The sequence below is a fragment of the Bombus flavifrons genome, chromosome 11 (assembly GCF_040668555.2).
Source record: "Bombus flavifrons isolate JBK064 chromosome 11, iyBomFlav1_principal, whole genome shotgun sequence".
In the NCBI taxonomy this organism is placed as follows: domain Eukaryota; kingdom Metazoa; phylum Arthropoda; class Insecta; order Hymenoptera; family Apidae; genus Bombus; species Bombus flavifrons.
In genome coordinates this window covers 7,372,807-7,392,934 of record NC_138452.1, presented here as the reverse complement: position 1 = coordinate 7,392,934, position 20,128 = coordinate 7,372,807, and positions in this window count along the sequence as shown.

The following is a 20,128-nucleotide window of genomic DNA, read 5'->3' as shown; positions in this document are numbered from 1 at the left end:
TGGCTGATGGTTTCAGAACACCTCCTTTTTTCCCTACTCCTCCATTCTGTTGCTTTTGTTTTGGTACCTTCAAAAAAGGCTCGCGGTTGTTAGTCGAAACGAGGAGGTGTGCTATAGACGGATGATCGATGAGTGTCGAGCGATGTAAATCGTTTCTTCCTCCTTTCTTCGGGGGCGGTTTCGTTATTTTTACCAGCGGCCATGCAAGAATGTGGGTGGCAATCGGGAGTTTCGTTGCAGTTTATCTTTGGACGTGTTACTTTCTTCTTGAAGAAGAGCAAAGAGTGTATTATTTTTAATATTATTTTAGTAGATTTTATAGAAATTTGCGATCTACTACGTATCTTGAGAGTGTACCGCTAGACTGCGAATTTTTATGCCTTTGTGGGAAATTTCATTTCTTTTTCTTTGGAAATATCTAAATTTAAAAATCCATACGATACTTATGGTATGTATCGCCTGTAAAACTGAACAAAGCACGGTAAAAATAAATCAGGATTATACGTAAAAGCACCCGGAACTACGCAGAATTCTCTCGCAGCATTGGAAAGAAGAAATTCGTAATTCGGTCCATAGCGTGGCCTTTCCAGCGATCGCAAGGACTGTGCAGGTATTTCGCAGGTGGGACGCGACGCGACGATGAATCACCTCGTTAAAGATTCTCGAGAAATTCACTGTATCCGATTCATCAAGTTTCGTAGGTACGCAATTGGGAAAGGCCGAGAAAGATATTTACACGTTTACGACCTTCGATTGGCTAGATCGCGTAAACAGGAACGCATTTTTCTACTTGATGAAGGCTTTGTACGCTTTACACCGGAGGCACTTTTGTCATACAGCTGCACACGAATGTCTCACGATCCGAGTCAATTTGGCCTCAAGATTATCGTGAGAAATAGCGAGTTGCTTACAAAAGTGTTCGAACATTCGTAAAAACCTTCTATCGATATGTTGTTCGTGTCATATAGAAAATTCTGAAATTCCATTATCGTTGCAATAAGATCTGTTCGTCATGATTATATTAGCAAAGTTTCCTTTAAATTTACGTTACATATATATTTTTTCAAATTGACTTCGAAGACTTCGATATAATTATGAGAGTCGATTCTATTCCTGTTCTACTTCAACTCATTTCGTTGTCAATGAAATTTTAAAACGTTTTACGTAACACGCATAACGTATACGTCGAAGTTTTCTATGACAAGCGTTTAAATATCGCCACGGGCTACTGTACAGAAAACGTGATGAAAAGCTTACAAATGGATATCTATGGAACAAAGGGTAGCTTCAAGTGTAGTTGAGTTAGTCATCAATTAGACATCGATTGAGATATACTTACAGGTATCGTGTCCCTGGAGAACCTCCATTAACGAGCATTTCTATAAAGGGTTTCAACTTTGTTGCAGTTCAGTTACCAATTAACGATCGGATTTCTGGATTTCGCTTCCGTGTCTCGTGTTCACACAAATATGCCGAATGGCATCAAAAATGGCAATAAGTGACTACTTTGATCATAGTATTTCATGTCTAATGAGAAGTCGTAACGATAAAAGTATCATTTTAGAACTTTAGCTAAATTAATGATGATGTTGGAGATTAAGATTGATGATAGTTTATTGTAGCGGTTTTTAATAGAAACGACAGATACGTGGTAGGAAGCTAATTAAAAACCCACGAGTGATTCTGTATATAGATAACTTGAGAGAAATCTACCTTTATTCTGTCATATCGAAACATTCTTTCAAATTTATCTTATGATCTTATCTGTGACATCTTCCTACGACGAATGAATTTATAGAAGCGTGTCGTTCGTGTTTGCAGAATTGGATATAAGTAACGTACAATGAAATGTAAGTGTAACGAAATATAAGAATATGTAAAGAGTGGAGTTGAAGATCAGTTTGGCTCTTGAGAGACTGCATTACAACGAAGAACATCGAAGCTGACATAACGATGTATCCAAACATTAGGCTCCTTGACGTTCTAACTTAATGAGTCATAACGTTAGCGACGAGCTATCGAGGGTATCGCTGGGAAAGCTCCAGAATGGTAGAGGCCATTTTTTTACCAACATTCGCCACAGATGTACTTTAATTAGCGAGTGGAGAGCCGCGTATAATACGCTGCATGACGGTTCATGTAACGCACGAGATACACAGTGAAAAAATAAATCAGAGATACGTAATAACATTTTTTCATACGATTAAAATTTCATTTCCGTTCTCGACAATATCAAATTTAAAAGTTTGCTTGATATGCATATGGTTAAGAACTTGGTTAATTATCGACCGATTGCAAACAGAAGATTATTTTATATGCAAAAATAAATGAAAAAAACGTAGAATTAAATTTTTCCATTTAAGCCCTCTTTAAGTCTTAAAGAAAACAAAGTTTCAAGGGTTTAGTTACAAACGATCAATTTTCAAAGCTCGTTTTCTCGTAAATGGGACCGTTCTATGGACCAATTTTATTCTACATTTTTTACTTATTTTCGTAAAATAATATGTTGTCGATTGTTGGTTACTGTGCAGTCCGGAATGAGCCAAAGCTTAAGAAATCTTCAAACTCGGCTTTCTCGAAAACAAAACGTCGTTCAGAAAATTTTATCGTACATCATCGATTTGCCTTCTTCACGTAGAATCTTCCCCTTTTAAATCGTACCATAATTACTGAGACACCCCGTATAAGGTTTCAAGAAGACACGAGCGTTTTTGTGTGTGTGTGTGTGTGTGTGTGTCTTGCATAACTCGAATTTGAAGCGTAAACCTTGACTTTAAAACTGGTTGCGCCGGTGATGGCCAGTGGCTGCACTTTCTTCGCGATCGGATACGCTTTCCTTGCAAAAGCTAAACACGTTAACAATTATCATTGGATTTCAATTCGCGTAACATTCCGGGGATGACACGAATCTTGAAGATGAATTTAGTTTTTCAGCATATTTGAAGATAGCAGATCGATATTATGATGACCGAAGTAATGACATTTTGTTGGAAGATGTATCGTCGACAGATAATTTGGTGTTTGATTTTAATTTACAGGATTGATACTTGATAATGTCTTTCGAACGATGTAGTCAATGATTATTATGTCGTTATGACGATGATTTATTAGCTGCCTGAATGTTAACGAGAGAACCGCGATTTGCTATTATGTATTGTATAATTACGCTAAGGTATTTTTCGAACACCTTGGTTTTGTAACACAATTCTTTGTTTCGTTGCTATCAATCCAACCTTCCTTCGACTGGCGTGTTTCAATCGTAGACGATCGAAACCATGGGTTTCAATTAAAGTTAAAATTATTTAATAAATCATGCCATGTTCATGAAATACAGACTACGAATTAAAATTAAGTAACTTGATCCATCATATCGAAAGTGCCAAAATTGTATCGCACATAATTGTTGTTTTTTGAGAAAAGTTAAGAATGCAAGCTATTCTTCGTGATTTGAAATAATCTTGTGACAATGAGACGTAGGAATTTTTTATTAGGAGAAAGAACAGTTCGTATTTGGCAGTACGTACATTACATATGCATATGCAATATAATTAAGAAATTCTTTTCTCGTTTGTATCGCGTCCTCTTCCTACCACATATTAAAGTTTGTTCAATCTTGCAGAGAGTGTTCTGTATTTAAGTTAGAAATTCGGTTAATGTAGATACAAAGCTTTTTCACACGATGCCACTGGGACACGCCTCCTCCCTTTCTTTTAAGCTTGCAACCTATAAACCTGATCGTTATACGTTGTTATTAGAATTCCTCTGTCTCTTGGGTCCGGTTTGCTTTATTCGACAACCGTGAAATTAGATATTTGATTATTCCGAGCTGTGAATTTCTCCGATCGTGGCATACCTCGGAATGTTTTGAATAAAACCCATCGCGTGCAATTTTCTTACATTAGTAAACATTCAGAATGCTAACATGCTGTGACATAGAATACCTCTCACGATTTTACTATTGATCATACGATATAGAGTGTGACATGTTTTCACTTTCGTATCTGTCTACTTTACTAAGCTTAACTTTCACGTTATAATAGTACACAACAGTTTTATCATCGATTACGCAATTATCAACAACACACTATCGTGTGTTTTTAGAATAATGTTGCAGTTAACTGCAGTCTAATTTCTTAGAATATTCCAATGAACTACATAGCGCTTTGAATCATCGCTAAATACCGTAAAATACGTATCGTATGTCTCAAGTTTTCTCGTGTTCTCTTACAATACTACGTTTGATCTACGATATCAAAACTTTCGTATTATCTTACACATATTACGAAGAATATAATAAGTGACATTTTTTAAATGAAAATCCACTACACTGTTATGTAATATTATACTAACATCGCTATATTTTTATTTGGTTTTCGGGTCAGATACGTATCTTTATAACTCTTTTCAACATATCATATCATTGTTAATCAATCAAATTTCCACCATACTTTATGGATGTATCGCTTAGCTTCACAAGGCCTGTATCTTTCGCTCCTTCGTCATGAATTTCCTTCCCCGATAGTACTATAAATAAAAAGTATTTTCTTTTATTTTAATTAACAAAAATGGACTTTTTCCCCCATTCTCGAATTAACACAAAATTTCACGTAACAATTTCATCCTGCCCTTATATGCTTTTACTCCCCTATCTTATTTTACTCCCTTACTTTATCACAGTACAGGGATCAACCCAATTATCTCATACTACTTAGCACAGTAACCTTACCAATACACTTTGCCCGGTAAAAAGTACTGAAATTTTTCACGCTGGCCTACATTCGAAGTCGCATTATAATTCGGCCTCACACCACGATGGAGGATCGAGCTCGATCCACGGTTGATCGCGACAGAGACAGCGAAGCAGCGGCATTGGAGACTGTCTCCTAAAAAGTTTCTACTGCTTGTTGCCATTCTTGCGCGATGATCGCTGTGTTTTGCATGCCGGATACGTAAATCGACGGAACGATACGAATTTTTACGCGCACCTACTGTTACAGATTTCCATCTCGCCCATCCTCGTTCGACCAACTATCACGTACACGCCGAAAAACCTCTGTCAGTCGTTCTAATTTCCTCTTGGTAATTTCGCCTGGGCAAAACTATCGGAAACCCTGCCCGGAATACGATTATCACGCAGACCAACATAACGACACGGACACGAGTCTAAAGGGGCTTTGCTTTGCTCGTTGCGTTCTCCAACCTCGAATTAAAGGTTTGCAAGTTCCATTCGTGAAATGGCACGATGTTTGGGATATAATATAGAATTTGTCGAGTATGAACGTTTCATTTTTCCGCGAGTATGTACCAATAATATTAAAACTACTGGAATTATTTCACGATACGTAAAGAACTTCGTATTTTGGTTTTCTTGTGTGCTCCGCTATTTGAGGAATTTCTTGCATATGGATGAAAATCGAGAGGAACAGAAAGTTTTAATTAATCAATGTTAGCTTCGTCATTTTTCACTGGAGACTTGTCTGTCCAATTAAAAATGTTTTTAGCCGAATTTGGTATCAGCAAAGAGAGCAGCTCGTTATTAATAGTTCGATGTAATTAAAAAGTTTTTAATTATCATTCAAAGAGATTCGACATGGATTCAATATCTATCTACCTTTGAAATTCTACGCTTGAATTTACGATGTTACTTCCGACTAATCCTTGCATTTTTGTACCAAATAAATTTTAAACGGTTGAATAACATTACGGAGGAATAAATTTTATTGCCGAACGATCCGAGATTGTTACACGATCTTTTTAATTAATCACTGCATCGTGCAGTATTTTTTTCCTGAAAAACAGAGGAAACTTTCTATGATCACGTAAACGAAACTATTAACCATGCAAATTGAAACCTGTTACTGGTCATCTGGTCAATATATTCGAAAGAAATTCGGAAATGGTTTTTGGTTCCTTAGTTGCCCAAACGTAGCGTGTGAAAATAATATCCGTGACACGCAGTCACTTTCACCGGTGCTAAGATTCATTGTCAAAAGACACATTCCAACAGGGATTCTATCCATAAATTAGCACATCAATTTGTCTAGTTAATTTTGGAATGACACATCGTAGAAAACAGCTAACCGCCGTTAATCGCTTGGAAATTTCGTTGATCGTTTGATTAATCGAAACGTTGGAGATAGTGCCGGATAATTAACCCTAGACGTAAGTAATTGCTCCATAGTAACAGCTGCCAATTGCAATTTCCAACTAATTACTAAGACACGCGATACGTAAAACCTTTATAAATCCATATGACTATTTAATTCTTTATGATTGGAGTTCCCATTTCCACGTGTTATCATATTTCAATAAGTTCAACGAGCTGTGAGTAACTTGCTTTTAAAAACTGTTCGGAATTTCGAAATATATTTTTCCATTTTAGTAACATATTTCTATTAAACAAAATATTAGAAATAGAATAAACATGATACGTCTGAAATAATACAATACGGAGTTGATATTGACGTACAGGACTACGAGGAGCAATTACAATATTACAATAGCTATTAATATTACAATAGCAAAGTTAGAAAAGTAAATCTTATTAATTCGAACGTAGTTGAAAGGAAAGTTACGTTGGAGTATCAACCTACAAAGAAAGAACCGCTGCGTCAAGGCGTCTCTACAAAACGAGATTTTATAAATAAAGAAAAACGAGCTGTCACCTACATCAGATCTCCTAGAAACAAGAAAATTGAATCTTGATTAATACAAATCCCCATCGCCCGAGGTATCATTGTTAAAGAATACAGGACCAAGTAAGCAACGAATGTACAAAGAAATCGTCTTCTTTTAAATAAGTGATTTCCTTTAGCGACCATCTGCGGTAAAATCATTTCTGCAAGTGCAGTTATCAGTCAGTTTTCTTGGGTCGCTTGGAGGAGAAAAGCTTGAGCCATTTCAACTTCTACCCATTATCGAAAAACCGTTAAATTTCACTTGCAAACAGCGTCACTATCGTATCTTCGAATTTCGTATCCGATTACGTTTCTGCGATGCTTCCTTTTATCTTTCTCGAAGTAAGCAATGCGGAAAGTTACAAAAGAATGTTTAAACAGATGGAAACTCTGAATCGAAATTTAGAAAATTATTCGCAACTTGGTCTCATTTTGATTTCGTTTATTGTCTTTCTTATCTGCGGCAATTCCTCTTTAACGAAAATTAATGAGCGTCTGAGAAGATCGTGACAAAAGCGAAGGATCAAAGAAGCCGCGGGAAGAATAACGAAGAATAAATTTGACAAGGAAATATGATCCTGAATCGATATTAGTTAGGCAACAAAATTACTTTCGTTCTCTTTTTACAAACTTTCCATTGACGCAATTTATGATATATAATCATAAAGGAAAGCTATTTTTGAGATCAGAATTTTCCGCTGTTTGCGAGTACCGAAGTATGTATATCCTGACGAAGGAAGTTAGTTAAATGTTTGCATGGAGTTTTAGATCATCCGTGTCACTGAGGCCTAAACTATCGACAGGTTAAAGACTCGTGGTGAATTAGAAATTTTCAAACGGTGAATTTGTTCGTAATGATCCAATAATCGAAGCTTCAGACACTAAACTTCATTTACTTTATGTCAACGTGGAGATCTTTCAGAGAATATGCATGAACATCCACAGTATACTTGTCAAAATCTTTTGATACTAATCAATTTTTATATGTAGCTTATCAACGATTACATCTCCTGATACTTTTTCGTTGGTTGTATCTTTTTTTAAAGACACAGTCATATGCATACGTATAAATATCACGGAGTGCGAATATCATCTTTGAAAACGACAAGTAACAAATTGTGACATAGTACATAAAATGACACTGATTTACGTTTATAGCTGATTTCCATGATTCTGACTTTATTAATTAACAAAGATGAAACGATAAGATTTGCTTCGCGAGCTCTCTATTCGAAAGTTATAAATAATCAAACGGAAACCGTCAACTTTCGAGCTTAAATTCTTTGGAATTTGTTCGACCAATGAAAATTCTTTCTATCCGTTAAATCTACCAACCCTCTAATCGCCTAGATGCTTTCCGCAAAATTCTATCGGATGAGTGAATAAAAAGTTATGGTCGATTGGCCGTTTCCTTGGCCATTTTATATAAAATCAGGAAGTGTCTTAATATTTATGAATAGGTGTGAATATACGTGTAGCATTTCAGGGTTAATCATTTCTTGTAAATCATGTCAATCGTCCCCGTGGAAAAATATTTCGCAAGCCAGTCATACCTCGAAATAAAATTTTATTGAAACATCTACACTTTGGATATCGACATTCGAAATACGTTCTTTCGAACCAACGAAATAGCTTTTGCATATAAATTTCTCGCAGTTTTCTCCGCGATACTTGGTGTTGACATTAGCTAGAAAATGAGACGGAATTCGAATTGGCAAGAAGTCGCGCTTAATCGTGAATCACACGCGATCCCTCATCATGACACAAATCACTTTCTCTGGCTGCTTAACGTCCTACAGAATGATACTCTACGCCGTGAGTCCTCTTGATAATTTCCGACAAAGTATAATTTACATGAGGTAACTGGTTTGACACGCTACCGCGCGTAACTTTCCCGCTCAGGAATAGAGGAAAGAGAACCAGTCGCGACGCTCGTCGTCGTGACTTGCTAGTCGCGCGTTAACATTCCACTTCCTTGACACTATGCTGACACTGTTATTGTTGTGATATAATCGCGTTAGGCAGCCAATTGAACAGGCTAACTGAATATAATCAGCGAAAATTCTGTTGACGATTATTCTTGTTGCGTAGATGAAACGGTGAAAGATATTTATAATTACACTGGCATCCGTGTTATACGGTATGTTATTAGGATTATATAACATATACGTGCATATAATATTTATATTAAAATATACAACTGAATAAATCCCATGGTTGGCTGAGTGACGTAAGTCGGGTCACTGCACTGCATATTTTCATAAAATACACTGGTCTCGCAATTTACGCGGCATATTTTTACGTGAGACACTTTTTACTCTTTTTTACATGGTAAATTGTGTTACAATTTACCATGCGGTAGTTTTTGTGCGCGATCTTAATTTACGCTGCCAGGTAGGTGTTGTATGAGATAAGAATGAAAATACATTACATTGTGCTAGTCATCATACGTGTACGTATCTTTTCTTTTGTACTGACAGATTTTATTTAGACGATTTTCATTCGCGCAAAACAAATTCACGTGGAACGGATACTCCGGATAAATTGAGGAACCAGTGTAATGTCCTACGTTCTTATAAAAAATTCGTAGTATTTTTTCAAATCATAAGAACGCGTCATAACACAGAGTAAAGTTACACTTTAATTAAAAAGAGACGATAATTGTAAGAATTGAAATATATAAATAAATGCAAAGTCTCAAAATCTCTAACGTGATATGTAGCACATTGTATGGAACGAAAATCGATGTTTATTCCTTTCATCATTAAAAAAAAAAATAATAATAAAGACGAGGAAGAACTTGATAAGGTTTAAAACTGCCTTTTCTTGTATTCCAATGTATTGAAATCTGAAGCCTGAACTCGTATTCTAAAAGTTTTGCAAACGCGTAGAATAACGATCGAAAAAATGGTACAAACATGCTTTCGTTCGACTAAAGAAATATCCATTAAATATTGGTCGACGTTTATTCATCCACTGGTATCGAATACCTATACATGCAGACAAAATTCTTATATCGAAGCGAAAAATGGAAAGTAAAAATGAAAAACCGTTAATCGAAACTATTTGAATATCCGATCAATGAATCCAAGGAATCTTAAGGATTACAACATCGCGTCAACATTGCGTTAATACAACACTGCCTGCATTTCCAACACTTTCGATCAATTTACATTATCGAATTCCGTTTCACAACGTTGTGACTCCGAAGGAGAATTCCAAGGATTCGGTCGATTCATTTTATTTTCAGTTTATTTCATTTGGATTCTACAACTTTATGAAACTTAAATTGAGATATTTACAAGGCCGTAATAAACAATCGTTTCGTCCTTAACGAGTTAAAGCAAACTCCTGAGAGGTGAAATTTACCTACATCCGATGAAGCGTAGCACGAGGTATTCTTTGAACAATCAAACTGTCTGAAACAGGCGAACCAATAGAAATGTGCTTAAACGCTGTCGAAACGAGAAGGCGGTGGTGTTTTTCTAAAGACCGCGCGCCAATGTGAAACTAACTGTAATTCCAAAATTCCAGAATAATTCATCGCCGTTCTACATTCGAATCTTTTCACTCTGTCCGAACCACGACTTTGCGTTATCTCGAACGGCGCTGTGATTTTTCAACGCGAAAAGAATTCACGGATGTGACGTCAGAGATTATTTTGGGGCGTACGTTGGTGTCTCGCGACCAGTTATCATCGTGCGGAGATCGTGGCCCGTTTGTGGGAAGGTTAAGGCCTGGGGTCTCGTGTGGGCGAACTGGTCATGTGAAATCTCGCGGCCGATCGATATATCTCGCCGAAACTCCTAAGTATGTACTTTAATTTATTGATCTGTAATTTCGTTTCCTGGTCGCGAGATCGATTGCGAAAGATGCTAATGAGGTTGTTTTGTAGCGATGTTATGCATCGTCGGACTTCGTTCTTTATTGCACGAAACATTGGCAGAATAGAATTTAAAAAACGAGCGAATCTTTTTAGATGAGGACTTGCAGAAGAGGAAAATTGGATTACGCACATGTAAGGTATATTTATATTATTTATTTATTTATTCGATGGGAAGAAAATTCATATTGAAAGGTGCTTCGTTTTTGCGATAAATAATATTAATCTTCCCATAAAGGAAGGTTAATATTCTTACAAGTGTTGAATAATTGTGGACAGTGTTATTCGAAGAAAGGATTGTTGAACGTATATCTTGAACTTATTAATAAAGAAAATAAATTATTCGATGGGAAGAAAATTCAGATTCAAAGGTGCTTCGTTTTTGCAATAAATAATATTAATCTTCCCATAAAGGAAGGCTAATATTCTTACAAGTGTTGAATAATTGTGGAGAGTGTTATTCGAAGAAAGGATTGTTGAACGTATATCTTGAGCTTATTAATAAAGAAAATAAATTATTCGATGGGAAGAAAATTCAGATTCAAAGGTGCTTCGTTTTTGCGATAAATAATATTAATCTTCCCATAAAGGAAGGTTAATATTCTTACAAGTGTTGAATAATTGTGGAGAGTGTTATTTAAGGAAAGGATTGTTGAACGTATATCTTGAGCTTATGAATAATTCAACGAAGCTTTAAAATCTTAAAACACTTTAGCAGCATAAAGCCTGGATAAAAGCTTAATTCATGGAGTATACAAAAAAGTAGTTATCTGCATATTGTATACACTGCGCCTGTTACAACAAGATTATCCTGAGTGCGTTTTCTTGCTGCCGCTGAAAAAGGAGAATATCGTACAGAAGAGAATACAAATTAATCCACGCAGGCTATAAAATCGTGAAGCCCTCTTAAAGGGTTTGAAATAAGAATAAAAGAATGAAGTGTATCTTCGCTCGCTTCTTCACTTCTAAAACGGCTCAAAATTAAGCCGTGCATAAACGCTAGGACAACGTTAAGGCAATATCCTCCGGCTTTTCTTTCTACATTTGCATAGGACTATTGCATCTAAATGAACTTACACCGAGAATACTTTCAAAATCGTTTTCCTCAGAAACGAAGCCTCGTACGTAAAATCTTTGTTCTACATTCTCAACTTGTTTTTTCATCTAGAATCGCTCCTTGCTGGATTATACCACCAGCTACCGGACGCTTTACATATTCAACACTCCCATATTTGCACCCTGCTAAACAAACATCAGCTTCAGTCGTCAAAAGGAAGGAAAGAAAAGAAGATAAAGATGCAAAAACACGACACAGAATGGTACTAAATTATCATAAATGCAACCTATTTAAAGGAAAAAGCAACTTATTTCGTCGAGAATAGAGCCGTAGAAATAGTAGAATCAAAGGTAACGATCCTTTAGTGGGATGCGCCATGACTAGTTGAGGACGCTACTTGTAAGGCCGGATGAGCCAGCGATTGATCAATCTATTACATTGATCGATAACGCAATCGCTCCTCTTTCGATCTGCCCAGGAATGGATTCAAATTCCTCGGTAATGTATGGATTGCGAATGGCCAAAGTCTCTGCGATTGTGAATCCTTGTCGCCATGGTGCAACAAGTGTTGCGCGCAACACAACCTTTACCCTGGAAGCTGTTTTTCAGGCAGATGTTCATTTGCTATTCGTATGACAAACGGTGTTTACAAAACCGAGTTTTGTAACGTGACCGGCCTTTTTAACCAACGCCAGTTGTCAGTCGAAACAATTACGGAAACACATTCATAATTACACAACTGATCGTATTTTACAGGCAAAACGATATTCCTAGCTTCGTGCAATTCCTTGCTCTCGCGGTTATGTGAGAAAATTCTGTTGAATATCTCATCGTCGATGATTTATTAACGATTATCGTATGTTGTTCAGTGATGGGAAAATAGGTGAATTGGTAATAGATGAAGATACGATTTAAACGATCGCTGACGAGAGCATTTGGACGCTTGTAGAAGCTTCTTCTCAATATATTATTTATTAGAAGATTTTGTACGACGCGCAACATGATTATATACAAATCGTAAACAACAGAAGATGTAAAAAAAATAATTGAAATAAAAGTTATTCCGTGTTTAGGAAATTACATAAGAAAATGGTTCTTGCAAAAAATTTTCGCACGGATTTATAGGTCTCAAGACACGGTATATCTTTTATTTCAATAATTTCTTGATATCATTGTCGTTTACGATTTGTAAGTAATTACGTAGAAGGACCAGCTCGGATAAAAGGGTTGATTTTTCCCTTAAAGTAAAAGACAGTCACGAACAGGATACGAGTAAATTCTTAGATAAGTCTAACGAACATTTGTGCAAAGTTTCATCAATGTTGGCGTGTACAAGTCACTGGGATTCCCTTGTAAGCGTATGTTTACAATAAACGTCTTTGTACGCCACGACATGTTGATTTTGGATTGCTAACATTTTCTAGATTACAACAACGATAGTCACGGCTATCTACGTAAGCTTGCAGCTTGCAGAAATCGATAATGTCGATGTTATGGTAGTTGAACGAGGTGCTTGTTTTGGCCCTTATCGTTATCAGTGAATTATGTGTTCGTAATTAAATTGCTATCGATTAATATAACAATTTTACGAATATTCATGTCGTCGTCGTTTTCGAATTTTCGATCCGTTTCGTTAAACTTTTATTTGGACGCTTCGAAGCTTCTTAGGGCTCGACAACATTATTACCGATCTTTTCTCCGCTTTTTTTCGCTTCTTCCAATATTGTGATTATCGGTGGATTTATCTCGATATTTGTATCGCAAAACGCATTTTATTAAGATGTTCAGTCTGACTTATCTCTTTGTAATCGCTCGAAGTACTAACTAGCGAAATCTCTATATCTAGCGAGTTCTCATGAGAGTTCTTCGTCCAAATTCTTTCTCTCCGCTTTACAATCTCGATCTTTTAGACGTTAACAATCTTAGTTACAGAAGAAACTATTACGGCTACGTGATTTATTCCTTTTATACTTGAGATCTCCACGAAATATGTACGTAATTACATGTATGACTTTCTTTATTATCGCAACTAACAACTGCGGTCTTTACACAATAGACGAATTCCATAATAGCGAAATGTTTGTTTCTTAATTTAAAAGAAAAAGAGTGTATTATATTCCAAATCGCTGATAGTATATGTATTAGGTTGTCCGAAATGTTTCTTTCGTCTCATAAGGCGATAATAGATTTCTATTATTATGTTCATGCATAATTCAATAAACTAATATAAAACAAGAAACATTGTGCGTCTATTATTTCCTTATAAAACGAAAGAAACTTTTCGGGCAACCTAATATAACGGTTAATCGAGTGAAAAACGTATATCCCACGTTTGCGTCGGCAAAAAGCGGCAAGTGAGATGCTTAAACGGGATTTCGTGGCGTAAACAAAATGCTAAAGCCCTCGAATTTCGACGTAAATCACTGTTAAAATCTACTAAACTCTGACGTTGTTTCCACGAACTAGGATTCTGACATACATTGATTATAATTTGCTTAATTAAGCTTGTGTTCTCTTATCGAGATTGAAGAAAAAAGATGAGTGAACGACCGGAAAACAAGTTATAAAATGATATTGGTACCGTTATTTCTACACCTTTTCAGAATCGAGCGCCGCTTCAAACGAGAAGCGAGAAATCTTTGGGCGGATTATTTTCCCAAAAATTAAAATGCTACGTCTTGTTTATTATTCGAATTGCCGTAACATTTTATCGCTGCGTTTTATCTCGCCAACGATGCCGTTACTTCGATCGATTGCAATCTCAGGTTTTAATGAACAACACCGTTCAGGAATGGCGTTTACGCAGGAAGATCAGGTCATCGGCAATGAATATCTTACACGGTCACTCAGACCATTCAATAAGTTATTCTTCGTTAATTTATTTCATTACTTGGTTAATTAGCGTGCATATTTCTGCATATCTTTATTCCTTTTTCTATAATTTTGTCTACATTTAGTCGCTTTCTTCAGTTTCCAGTAATATCATTTTTATTGGCTACTTATTTATTCAAACGTTTCGATAATATGTACAGCAACAAATATATCAATAATATTGAAAATGATAAACATGAAAAAATATTGAACATGATATAAATTACTCCCGGAATTACTTATTAGGAATTAGCGTCATTAATCATATGGACAATTTGCATGTTTTTGACATTCCTTTTATAAATTCACATCTCACTCTTAATCCTTCTTTTATCGTTTCTTTTTCATATTATTCTACAAATTTCAGCGGCTCTTCAAGGATTTAATCGAACTATGCTCTTAAAATTTTTAAACCACACACTTTCTGACATGAATGATTTTCTATGATTTTTTTGTACTTTGATTTTTGTCACATTAAACATAAGAAAGTTTGTATTAATAATGCTAAGCAACGAACAGTTTGTACGAATGTATCAATGGTCGTTTATGTCACACTCTATAAAAGTTTGGAATATTCAAACAACAAACGAATGTAACATTTAGGTTCGTACATTTTCTATTTCGCTTTCCGGTTCTCTTTTATAAACGTGCATATTGCTCGAAAGAACGCGCCACAGTAGTATTTTTACACAATACGTGATGTATCGTAATGTCACGAAATGATTATGAAAAAATGTTTCGGCAACACGTCGATGATACTCGCCATCGAAATTTTTTCAAAAATTCCATTGCGAAGATAGAAAATAATATCGTGCACGTGAATCGTTCGATCGTGTAGCGAAGGAAAATGATATCGAATGCGACTCCTGACAATTTAAGGAACTGTATGTGCGACAAAATAACTTGTCATGTCGCGACACAATGTTAATGAAATTTTATATGAACATAAAAGTCATCTATAATAAATGTTCAAGTATGGACTTTCATGAGCCAGTGTATGTCCAATTTATTTGTCATAGTTTACGATTTCAGTAGCACGGAGAACGAAACTTCGCTCTGATGTCGATTAGAAAAAAATTCTGTTTATTAAAATTCTTAAGTTTATTATAATTCGTAATTAAAATTCTAAAAGTTTCTTAAAAATTCCGTATTAGACAAATAAACTCCATAAATTATACGATTGGAATTTTTATCGATTTTATAAATTAAATTATAAATTCTTAGATCTTTACATTTTACTGATTTCAAATGCATTTCAACGCAATTCGTTCAGTTATAATCTTTATTATCTGTTTATCCAATTTCCTCTTCAAACCACCGTTCCCCCATTGCTCTCGAAATCAGCGTTCTCTCGTTTCCCCGTTAATTTCCGTTGTGTTTCACGCCACAAATTTGGCCATAGATCTTCCGATGTGTTCAAAACTTATTCGACTGTGGCAACAACTAACTCGTTTGCGCAAAATACCAGAGGAATAAAACAGAGGCAGTTAATTTCCAGCTTTTGTTCAAATTCCTGCTTCCAGAGTTGTACATTCGTGATATATCTATAAATCATCGGATTAAATAGCATCTAAATACATTCTTGTTTTTGGCAAGTGGCACGGAACTCGACTTCTGCGATACATAATTATCCGAATATATCGGATCCTTGAAACCCATTTAATTTAAACTTGTTTTGTTTAATACTTACGTACTCATAATAATACAGAAAATTATAGGAAGTTTGAAAGTATAGTAGTTTCTGTAATACTTGATGAAACGATTTTCTACCGAGCTTCTACTCTTTAAATTATATTCTCAGAAATATGAATTTGCATAAAAATCGCAAAATTCTCTCAAAATATGACAACTCAATATTTTTTCTAAAAATTAGCTTGGAACATATTGTCCCATTACCTTGTCTTGCAACGGTTACAGAAACCGTCTCTTTCAAAATACCTGGGTTTATCATTGCATCATGAAACCGAGATACACTGAAATTTATTTAAATAATCGATACGTTGTTGAGAAATATACTTGTCCTATGGTCGAATGCGTAATTGCTTGATATTCGTTGCACGTCTCGAGGTTGTGTCTCCTCGACCCGGATGAGATTTTATTTATGAAGAGCAGTTTTCGAGCGCCGGTTATCGCGGGAATTTTATCTATTGTCATACGTATTTCCTTTTTGTTTTACGTTGGTCCGCCTCGCGGATTCCCGCGGACGTGTAACAGGTCGAGGAAGAGACGTATTGGAATGCGTGGCTCAGTGGCGGAGATTTTTACCCGCTGACGAATCCTTAGCGGGAATTTTCGATGGTTGCCAACGAATTTCACGTGCCGCTTGCGTCTAGATTTATGTGAAATCTTTGATCATTGTGTTTTCGAGATCCTGTTCGACTGTGGAATTAGTCTCGGTGACGAGTTGGAATTTATTTCGTCGCCAGTGGAAGCTTGGAATTTATGATAATATCGAGCGTCATCGTAGTAGTCACCGAGTTAAAAGGTTTTTGGTCCGTGAAATTCTTTCGGACTCGGAACACTAGAAAATTTCTGACAACTAAGTTGAAACGAATTTACGTAACGCGTAATCTTAATTGTTATCGTAGAGTGGATGCATGGTTTTTCTTAGTAATGTACTCAACTTTTATCAATCAACGTGAAGGAATGGCAATTTATTGCGATAGATACACGCGTTGTTCATTTCCTTCTTTCGTTCATTAACATGATTCATGGCAATATATATAGCGGGCAGAACATCATAGTGGCGAAAGTAAAGATTTTGAAAATTTGAATTTAGTTTTGGAATAAAATTATTTCAACTCTTGTATCATCCCTTTAGTTTCATAATTAATTAATGAAGCTACATGTAACTTTCTTCTTTGCCATGATACGTGTTGATCGATTTAATCATCATTGCGATTCTCTGCCCTCTGTATGTAATATATAATTATTTATATTTTTGATAGAATACGTTGTCTAAATTCGGAAAAAGATTTATGACATTGCATAATTCTCGAACGACTTCATTCGATCTCATAAAATTGGTTTCACAAATGGGGAAATGAAAAGAAGAAGCTGGTAGAAGGTTAATATGGTATTAAAATTCGAACAACGCAATTTTGACGAAGTTCAAGTGGGGAAGCTTAAAAGAATGAATTGAAAAGTTTCAACGGTGTTAGAGTTACAGAAACTTCAGCCAACTTCGTGAAAGTCGTGGCGCGACGCTTTTCAAAAGAACGAAGTACTTAATTCTACTCGATGAGAAATAGAAAGTCTTCTAACAAATTTATATTTTCGATTCGTCCGTGATTTCACACGTCAACTATTGTGACAGACAAATTGTGCGAAATTTTACGAACCTCTTTTCATTACCACGTAACAAGATTCTTCACCGAGAAGAAGAGAAAAATCGACAAATGAAATCTAATAAGAAGAATGATTAGCGAGTGGAGTATCAATTCAACACACACGCTCACTGTTACATTAACGCACACATAGAAACCTACTTAACAAATGACAAGAATCCTTATAATCGATACTACACGTGTCATTAAACTAAAATAATTCATGGTTTCCTTCTTCGTTAAAAAAAAAAAGAAAAGTTTATCAATCAAGGCTATTTCAAGTTGTATGTATATGTATCTATCTGTTCATCTAATCTATCTACCTACTCACTACCTTACAAGCAAGATGTTAAACTCTATCAATATTACTTCTCTCTCAACGACCCATCCCACATCACTATATCAATCTCCTCCAACGAAATTTGATACCAACCCCTTGTCTACACGACCGATCCCAGGATAACTTTCTGCTTTACGAAAATCTTGTCTATCCATCATCGATCATCGTGGATGGCTCTGGAAGCGTAGTGGAACACGTTCGCTTTGAATGGCGAGGCGCATTGCCGGATCGCATGAGATACGGTGTTTGAATACTTCGTACCGGAAAACATACTCTTACTAGCAAGCCACGATATATGCCGTACACGTTTGACCCCCGTGCGTGAATTTTTAACAAACTTAAGCAGATTCCCCGATTCGCCGTCGCGTCTACGTCCGCAAGAACGCGCGCGGTTTATTGACCTCGCAGTTACAGACCGGTGAACCTGATGGCTGCTCTTTCGTACGTTGGCCTACGCCGCGTTCAACCCAAATTCTATGCTCGAAATGTCAATGTCGAGGCTAAAGTACTACGAGGCTAGAAATTGATGCACGTAGGACCATGGTGAAATCGATAGGTGAAGCGCGATGTTTCATAAATCGCTTTGTCTAGGCGAGAAAGTAGCGCTTCACTTTGTATCATACGTTAAAGATTCTTAGAAACGACGTTATCTTGCTACGCTGTGTTCCTTCTTTCGTGATAATTAATTTTAAATTCAGAAAATTGACTATCAGATTTCTTAATCCGTTTGGTCTAACATCTCTCAATCTTAGGATATTTTTACCATCGGGTAACGAAGAAAGTCCTTACGCGTTTCAATGTTGAAAAAGAAATATACAAGTAACGCGGAAAATCGTTTATGCATTCGGTTCGCTGATATTCAATGCTTTTGGCAAGTGCTTCTTGGACTCATTGCAGCTACACACAGTAAATATCAGCAGTAACGGTTTGTCCACAAGGCAGCAATTCGTAATGAAGGACAGAAAAAAACGGCAAAACTTTCTTGGTTATCTAGCAGATAATTTGAACAAACACATTTTTCTAGAAATATATGATTCGAAAATTTGTTCGCTAAATTTGGATGACCACTCGGACGAAGAATGATATCTTTCTGTGGCAATTTCATCAGATGGAAATAAAACAGGAAAAAGGACAAAGGCGGGAGAGCGCAAGGAGGGAAAATACAGGGCGTGGAAAGAACGTGTACCGTAGAAAGCGGAAACTGTCGTAACACGGTCATTACCGACGATTAAACTCGTGAACATTTGACGCGAGTATTATTCAATATCACGCTGTAAGGTCGGCTTTGGAGCCATCGAACGGTTGTTTCGCGGGTTGACCAGTAACCCCGATTCGTGCAGGCCAATAGGAATAAGACTTTCGCTTCCTCGGCAGGCACAGTTGCCAAACATCTTCCGGAATTCTTCGCGGTGGCTTGGGACAATTAACCTTTTCCCCTAGAACCTTTAACGACCTCGATACGTGCCACGAGAATCGCTCGTTTAATTCGTTTCGTGAATCCAGACGATCAGTCTTTTACCTTCCACCTTCGACTTCATTCGACTCGATTAAAGTCGATTTCTATCGGTAATCGGTATACACCGTGGTCCTAAATTTGTAATACCATCGAAGTCAGAGGGATTCTATGGGTCAGAATAAGGCGAAAATCAGGAATAATGGAATTACGTTGGACGCTTCCTGTTCAGAAGAATTACGTTCGAAAACTTGTCGAGTGTACGCGAATTTCAGTAATTCTAATGAGATAGGAGAAACAATCGACAGGAGATTATTCTGTATGTGATAATAAGTCGAAATGATAGAATTAAACTTTTTCGCTTGAGGGTTCGTTCCGAGAAAAATCAAATTTGGAAGATCTAAATTAATAATTCCAATTCGTGGCATCCCCAAATTCCTATCTCTTTTTAAATTAAGAAATCAAATTCCAAACAAATTAGGCTTTATGCTTTTTTATATTTTTCGTTCGTTAGTTCTCTT